General features: G+C 49.4%; 1 protein-coding gene across 1 annotated transcript in view; it reads left to right on the top strand.

The window, feature by feature from the left end:
• The first annotated feature begins 228 nt into the window (after window positions 1-228).
• Window positions 229-8,909, top strand: part of LOC122391511 (rho GTPase-activating protein 100F-like) — a 28,641-nt gene continuing 19,960 nt past the window's right edge. The window contains exon 1 of the mRNA XM_043385517.1: window positions 229-470. The gene's annotated coding sequence lies outside the window, so the exon portion shown is untranslated. The remainder of the gene's footprint in view (window positions 471-8,909) is intronic.

The following is an 8,909-nucleotide window of genomic DNA, read 5'->3' on the forward strand; positions in this document are numbered from 1 at the left end:
GCGGCGCGGCGGCCGGGCTTCAGACGGCCTCCGACCACCTGCCCGGGCCGGCGGGCCGGCCGCGCGCCGCTCCCATTATTGATCGACGGGCGCCGCCGCCGACGGCGCAGCCGCCGTGGCCGCCGACCGCTCCGTCCCGCCGCCGTCGCCGCCGCCGCCGCCGCCGGGCTCGTCACCGCCCGCCGCCGCCCGCCACCAGTGCACGCCGTCCCGTGCACGCCGCGTAGTCGTGCACCTCATCCCGCGCCCGACTCGCACGGCGGAGATCGCGCGCGCACCTCGCGGTGGTCCTGTGCAGTGAGTGCGCCGTCGTCCAGCGGGGGCAGTGACCGGTCGAGTGCGGCCGGTGGTGTGCGTGAACCGGTGCCAATCAATAGTGCGTACTACGAGATGGGTGGGCCGGTCGTGGGGAGCCAGCGGGGCCGCCTCGCCACCGCCGCGCCGCGCGCCACGCTCCACCGCTGACTCAGGTGGGTGAACGGGGCACTGGAGGGGGAGTGGTCAGCACTGAAAGGTACAGCGGGCACTGGAAGGGTTCAGCGGGGCATTGGAGGGGGAGTGGTCAGCACTGGAGGGTACAGCGGGGTGCTGGAAGGGTTCAGCCGGGCACTGGAGGGGTTCAGCGGGGCACTGGAGGGGTTCAGCGGGGCACTGGAGGGGGAGTGGTCAGCACTGGAAGGTACAGCGGGGTGCCGGAGGGGTTTAGCGGGGGACTGGAGGGGGAGTGGTTGGTGCTGGAAGGTACAGGGGGCACTAGAGGGGAATTGCTGGGCACTGGAAGGTACAGCGGGCACTGGAGGAGAATTGGTGGGCACTGGAAGGTACAGGGGCACTGGAGGAGAATTGGTGGGCACTGGAAGGTACAGGGGCACTGGAAGGTGGAAGAGTCGACAATGGAAGGGTACATCAGGGTACTGGAACTTACAGGGGCACTGGAAAGGTGCGCAGAGATATTGGAAAGGTTCACGAGAGCTGTATAGGTGCAGGAAGGACATCATATTGTTGCAGGGGTCGACAATAAAGGGTTCAGGGGAGGACACTTAAAGAGTCAAGGTATATGACACATGAGAGGGGGCAGTAGAATGTTATAAGGGCCAGGGAGTGGTGGATAGTGCTGGAAGAATGCGGGGGTTGACGATTTGATAAAAAAGAGATGTTCCGTCTCGGGTGCAATGCTGACTATAATAAGATAGGCTGTGTTTGTAGATTCGTCTGCTTATTGTTTCATGAATAAGCACACTTTGGAAAGTGAAAATTTAGGACAATCAGTTGGCGTGGAGTTCATTGGCATGAAGTGATTGGCCATATGTTCAAAATGATTTGTTTATTTACTTATTTATTGCGGGTCTTTGTGGTATCCAATACATGACTGGCTTTTAAACCACAGTGTGACATACAATGTGCAACCGAGGTATAAGATAGGTAAAAAACATATTATAGTACATAAACATTGAAAAGGTTGAAACTCGTAAAAAAAAAAACATTGACACGCTAGCATGAAAAACTTGAGACGGTGGAGCTGAGAGGTCGGTGCGCAGTATGTAAGTGGGTGGCAGTCGTCATCGCCGACAGGCTACTTCACTGACATTAGAGGCGCTTTCACAGCTTTTTAAAATGACTGACTTTGTCGTTTCCGCGAACATTGTTATGCAGCTGGCTCCAGTTGCGCACAGCGCGGACAGGCACGCACATCCTGGTCGCTTCCAGGCGGCATCGTAACGTTTCTAGCTGTCCGGATTCGATGTGATTTATCAGATATGTATATGGTTGTAGACCACTCTACTGATATTTTCCGTTACACTCGTATTGAAAACGTTCGTGCTCGCTCGTGATCAGATAATAAAGTCGGCGAAGTCCACTAACATGGGGACACACATGCGTGCTAATTAGAGTTAATGGTTTCCCCTCCTACGAAGATAGGTATATGTGGCTTTTTCATTACAGCTCTTCGTTCTATTTTCACGCGGAATAACATTATCTGCCAGGGAAGTTTATAAGCCCCTAGCAGCATATGCACAGAACTAGACAGAAATGAAACTTACAAGCCTCCGTGCAACATTCCACATCCACGGCTAACTTGAATGCTATTGTTACCAATAAGTTGAAAATACGAGGAACAAAGTATAAGAATACTTTACTGCGGTGGAAACCTCCCTCTGCTCCCTAAAGATGCGCCTAACGGCTGTCGCTGGGAGCTGTAGCGTGCCGCTGCCTCGGTAACTGCCGCTCATTTTCCTCCGGACCGGTCTGCCGGCGAGCCGTGCGGCCTCGCCAGGAGCGGCGCACACCACTTCACCAGCGAGACAAACGGGCCACCGGGTTCATTAGGGAGCGGTTCACGTGGCATTGTTAAAACAGCTCGCCCAGAGCCGCGGCTGCAGAGGCGGGGAGACACCCGCCCGGCCGGAGCTCCCAGTTATCTGCGGCAGAGATGTGGCCTGGACTCAGCGAGGCGTGAGGACGAGGTGCGGGCTGCGGCGTCCTGGGTGAGAGCGAGACGCTGATGCAAATTGCTTTGTTCTATTCAACATGTGGAAGCACATTTGGTTGTTAAACTCCAACTAGATTACACATTCTGCCAAAAATAAACTTTTGGTTGAAACAGCAGCCGCACTGGTAGAGAATGATCTCCGGTTGAATGCTAATTCAAAGAGCGTAGAAGTAGCGATTATGTATAACAAACATCTACTCGCACTGAATCCTATATATGAAAAAAGCCTTTCGGGTTTCGCTTTAACCCGCCACATTCAGGCACATGATGCCTAATGTGCTATCCACTACTACAAATATTGCCAGCATATTGCTTATTGGGCAATGGTCATATCGCTTTATCTTATGATGATTAATCTTGAACTACGTGAAAGCTGCCTTTCCTGCCATGATCCGCAACTTAACGAAAAGTGTGCAGCCTCCAGATACCTATTTACAATATTGATAGACATTGACCTGTGAATCTTAGTCCTGAAATTGATGTGGTGTTTTGAAAAGCTCATACAGGTGTCATTGGCGGCCCCTAAAGTGCAGCGGCCTACCCTCACGCCCATTTCTAAATACTCGCTGGGCGTCATTGGCACGGGTGTCCCAAGCCGAAGCGCCGTTCCGGCTGCGCGGAGGCACCCAGAGTCGTGCGGCACAGTCTAACTTCCAGGTTACAACAGCTGCTGCCATCTAGCGGCAGTGGCATAGATGCCTTAGCTCCGGTGGTGGAGGAACTTAGAAAGGATATTGCGTCAACGGCCAGCGCTTGCCGACCGAGTTTTGCAATTATGTGAAGCCTTTCGGTCGTGGATACCAGAGGCTATCACGACGACGTGATAACCAACAAGTTTCGAGGCCCAAAGCCCAAAGGTCACCTAAACGCTCAGTCTGCTGTCCCGGCGTGAACACACTAACACGTGGTCGTGTTCTTTTCCCTCATTCAAGACTGCTGTTTTAGGCAGCGATAGATTAAACACTCCGATGGAAATAGAAAATGCGGAATAACTGCAAACAGTGAATATCCCGTTCTCATAAAAGCCGCCATATATCGACACCTTTTTTTAAACCCCACATTTGTTCTCCGGTGAATTTCAGACAAGTTGGTTAGAGACCTTCAAAAAAGGTACAATCACTCGAATTTTCTCAAGTTTGTCTGTCTTGGCAGATAAAGCAATACCAGAACAGGCCTACGAACACACATATTTGACCAGGATCGGACGATTGGACACTTTTAAAAGGAGATCTTTCGTGCCTCCCGGAAATTCACGGGAGAGCAGATGTGGGGTTTAAAAAAAAGGTGTCGATATGTGAACTATGAACAGTGGCCTTATAGCTGTTACGAGGTCACGAGGAGCGGCTGTAATGGCAGCTAATATTGACAGCCGTGCGGCCGAAATCTAATTTGCTTTGCTTGACTTATGCATACTCAATGCTCCGCGATATTTTGATTTTTCTATAGACTGAAACATGGCAGATACTCTGCATAAGAAGCAGCCACTGGTGGCGAACCGGTAACCATTGGCCACTCATTCATTGGAATTTCACTGATAAGCTCACCGAAACGGTCTCCTCACTTCGGGGACGAACGTCAGCAGAATTTTATTTCCCATATTTTCCACTTAAGCTAATGAATGATACTGATTTGGGTTCATCCAATGGGATGCTTCATTTCCTAAAGAGAGCGGCTCATTTGCAGTTTATAGCGTCATCGCATTGTATCGTTTCAAACGCGTTGCAACCGATGATCGTCGGAAGGGATCGTTGAATATTTTTTTTAAATATATGTAGCATTATTAATCAAACGATAGTTATTGCATGACTTTCTAATGAGGCCTTAATCTTATATTATATGTCTTTGTAAATATAACTCGAATATTGAAAAGGACGTGCTGACGGAGCCAGACTCCTGCCAAGCCATGCTTATTGCGTAGGCCCATATCCCTACCGTGTGAGCGTGAGATTGCGAGTAACAGAAGAATTTATATGCCAAAGTTTAGCGTGTCCATAAAAGCGGACTCGGTCTGAGCCTGACCCACAGTCTGACTTCAGCTGACTGCAGCTGGTCCGCTAACCTCATACTGAGTCATACCATTCCTGTCAGGAGCGTCACAAACCGATCGCCGGGGCTACTCTACAACGGGATCTTACGAGTCCACGCTCTACCAACTCAGCAATGGGACAGGCTATGTAGTAGGTACAGATATTACCTAAATTTATCATAAACGTTTGAAATGTTTTTTTTCAAGTTTATTTTAATTAGGATGCCCACTGACGAACAGAAATACACTTAAAACGAAGCAACGCTTTGATAAATATCAGACGAGACATAAAAAAGTGCATGAAAACAGTAAGACATATGGAGCGTTGCTCCGAGAGCGTCATAACAAGGAATAAGTCACGTGCCTCACGCATCACATCAAGTCACCGACCCTACCCTCTCGCTCCCCCTGTTCGGACGCGCTGACGCGCCAGCGGCTGTCGCGCTGCCGCCGCGGTGCTGCGTGCCGCCGCCATCAGTATTCATTCGTTTAGCCATGTTATTCAGCGTCCCTGAGCCAATGGGTGGCTGGCTGGCGGCCGGCCGGCGCGGCGCGGTGGGACGGACGCCCACTTATCCCGGCGGCCCGCACGCCAGGTCGTTACCGATTCATGTATGCGAGACACTTACACATGTCCCGTCGACGCGCAGATCGTGCTTAACACGGTAAATAGTTGATGGGATCTGTCTCCGACGTGGCCATGGGAAGAAAAACATGACAGAAAATAGGTGGCTTGACAAAAACTAGGATCCTGACGTCCTGAAATAAAGGAAAGTTATACCGTTATTTACGTCTTGTAATGAATATCTTTAATGGTAACTGTAGTAAATATGCGAGCCAACATTTACAATGAATATATTGAAACAGGGACTCAAAGACATAAACTGCATTAAAAAGAATAACTATTCAAATAACCAAAAAGTTTTATCCAAGCGAAGCACTTTGATACCGAGGTACTCATGACTCAATCCAGGTTGGCTAGACAAGTGTGATCTGTCAAAGACAGGCTGAATGTTCTGGTGTGCAGCTTCTTCCCATTCTTAACCCTCGCATGGTAGGGGGGGGGGGTCGGATGGACCCCCCCCCCCATGGTTTTTCGCGAATAACTCGCGTAAAAAGCGGCCGATCGCGACGAAACTTTCAGTACCCTCGCATTGATCAATTTTACACCTACCCTGAAAATTTCATGACCCTGACCCAAATGACCTTTGACCTGTGACCTCTTTTCCGAGACCATGTTTGGCCGGAATCGCGATTTCGCGTATGTCGGCTCGCACTAGCCGCGTGTTTGCAAGCTTTTCGTGGTTTCAAACGTTCAAACATGTGATTTGATGTTACTCCCGTGTGTGTCAAGGTCACCTGAAGGTCAGGTCAGGTCATTGACCTTTGGTGACCTCGGGTGACCTCGGGTCACTTTTTCGAGTTTTACATGTTCCTATTCTAGTTTTTGGAGCTGAATTCGAATTTAGCAACCATTTGAACATTTACGAAGTAGTTTTGGTGACTTCGTAACATGTTACGAAGCTGTCAGAGGCGGTTGACACGTACTACGAATACCCGTCACGACGCCTACTGGTTGACCTGACCTGACCTGACCCGACCTGGTCTAAATGCTTCAAGACATCATCTGTGATCAAAACTAACACGATATTCGTGATCAGCATCCCGAAAAACCCCTTAGCACCCACACTTTACGACTTTCTAACAGGTCCCGATTTTCCCGACTTTGGGTCATTGACCTGACCTGGAAGGTCAACCAATGACCTAGGACCTTAACCCGCGCACCGACGGGGGTCTGCGCCACCTTAGTACCGACGGGGGGGGGGGCGGATGACCGCCCCCCCCCTGAGATCTCGAGAACGAAGCAAGATAGCGACAAGCGGTAAACGGCATCGGATACGCACGGACAAGGTCTACAATTTTTACTAAGGTCATTTTCAGGTCAGGTCAAAGATGACGTCACAGGGGTCGAAAAAGTCAAAATGGCGGCGCTAGACATGGAGAGGGTTTTTCTCGAATAACTTTCGAAGTAGTCAAGATAGGAACAAACTAAGGGCATCATCGTGATCCTCTCGTCAATCCGCATCGAATGATATATATGTTGACCTCGAAAGGTCAAGGTCAAAGGTTGACCTCAGGTCACGTGACCTCGAGGTCATCATGTATATCATTCGATGCGTCTTGACGAGCTGAACACAATGAGACCATCCGCGCGACTGTATCTTGTTCCTGTAAGGAGTTATTGGCAAAAAACCTTTGGTGACCTTTGATGACGTCACATGACCTTACAGCTGCCCAACAGCAAAACAGACCTCAAGGTAGTGAAGGTTGATCGTATGTGAAGTCATGTATGGTTGGGGCCATTCCGACCCGTTTTAGTGGTAAAAACAGGGAGTTGATTTTTCCCCCATTGACTTATAATGGGGAGGTCGCGAAATTGACCTGACCTTAGGTCACCGACATCAAAATTCCGAGATATACAAATTGTAGCTACTAATGACCTAATAACATCCTGCGACTTTCAAAGGCCTCCGACATCTACTGTAGCTCTGGCACGGTGACAAAGTTGCAAAAAAGTGACTTGAGGTTGGGTCATTCAAAGTGACCTGGTGACCTGACCTTAAAAGTTAGGAGGTTCAAACTTGCACACCCTGTGTAAAATTGATGAGAGAATAGTCATACCAAATTTCGCGGCGCTACGCGCCGCGGTTTTCCCGCTATCCGCGAAAAACCTCAGGGGGGCGGATATCCGCCCCCCCGTCGGTGCGCGGGTTAAAATTGGGTATCATCGGCTTCCTCTCGTCACGGGCAACACGCTCGTTTTTTCCGCGAAGCTCTAGCTTGATCAGGGGCCAAACGGCAAGGGGGGGGGGGTCCAACCGACCCCCCCCCCCTACACATTAGAAGCTGGCAAACGCCGCACACATGCGAGGGTTAACCCGCGCCCCGTAGGGCTACCGGCGGACCCTACCACCCGTAGGGGGTGGGGGCCGTTTCGCCCCCCCCCCCCCTAAGATCTCGGAAAGTTACCGGCCGATTTTCAAAATTCAAACGGCGTTCGATAGCCCCACCCGGGAACTACCTTGTGACCAAATTTCATTGACCTAGGTCAAACCGATGACGTCACAGGTCAGGTCAAATGTCAGATTTTCACCGTTCACAGGCATTTCAAGAAATGTGTTGTGAAATCGAGTAAATTGGTAATTTATTGAAAACCATCGATGGTACATTGTTCGTCAAACACATACTTTGCTATCTGAGGTAACTGATATCAGGTCAGGTCACAGCGAGGTCAGGTCATCGGTGGTCACATTATGAAAGTGTCGTGTGATGCATGTTTTATGGTTCATTTTACATGACAAATGCGATTATGTGGGCTAGGCAGTCTTTGGGGCCAGCCTAGGTCACGTTTTGGTGAGGGTCAGGTCAAGGTCAGGTCAAATTAGGTCAAATTTCAAAGTTGATATTTTTGCATAAAATGGGTATCCATCCGATGCAGCTCGTCACGGGGAGTCTAATGGTGGTCTTTGTTTTGCTCTACGAGGTCTAGAATTGCCAAAAATTGAGTTTGAAAATTTGACGTCATCATTTTTAAACAGTTTTTTCGCTATAACTTGGCCAAAAAACGAGATATCGATCTGAAATTTGGTATGTAGATAGAAGACGGTAGGTACTATCACACATATTCCGTTTTTTCGAAACTCAAAAACTTTTTGGATTTTTAGCTAATATATCCAAAAAATGCCTTTTTGATTTTTGGGGGTCAAAACTCAAAAATTTCAAAAATTCGAGATAACAGTTTTGTAGCCCTGTCAATTCTACACCTTTTATGTCTCGATCATTTTTCTGTATCTTCAAAGCTGTAGGCCTGACAGGTCTTCTCGCGAAGGTCTTTTTTCGGTCGAAAATAACAGAACATGACGTCATTCTGACGTCATTTGTGGCTTACCTATCATAGCCTCTGGATTTTTTTTTTTGTAACAATGTGTAAAATTAATGCCCGGAGGGGTCCTGAAAGTTTGGTGGCGATATCTCCAGCTGTTTAGGAGATATCGACCGAAAAGGACAGGGGGGGGCCGTTTCGGCCCCCCCTACGGGGCGCGGGCTTTAAATGTCTTCCATCGGTGCCCTATGTAATTGGTCTGTTACGAGATCATGTTTTCTGTTCCGATAGACTTCTCTCTGTTCGAGTTATGTACTTAGTTGTCTAACGCTGTGTCTGACACATTGTCTGCTCACTGTGTCTGACACTGTACTGTTCTGACAGGCCTCTGGCCCTCTCCTGTCCGGCTATGCGCTCTGCCGCTGTCTGACACTGTCTGTGTCTGTCTGTCTGTCTGTCTGTCTGTCTGTCTGTCTGTCTGTCTGTGTCTGACACACTGTCCTGTTCCG

Source organism: Amphibalanus amphitrite, unplaced genomic scaffold (assembly GCF_019059575.1).
Source record: "Amphibalanus amphitrite isolate SeventyFive unplaced genomic scaffold, NRLGWU_Aamphi_draft 000441F_arrow, whole genome shotgun sequence".
NCBI classification, from domain to species: Eukaryota; Metazoa; Arthropoda; class Thecostraca; order Balanomorpha; family Balanidae; genus Amphibalanus; species Amphibalanus amphitrite.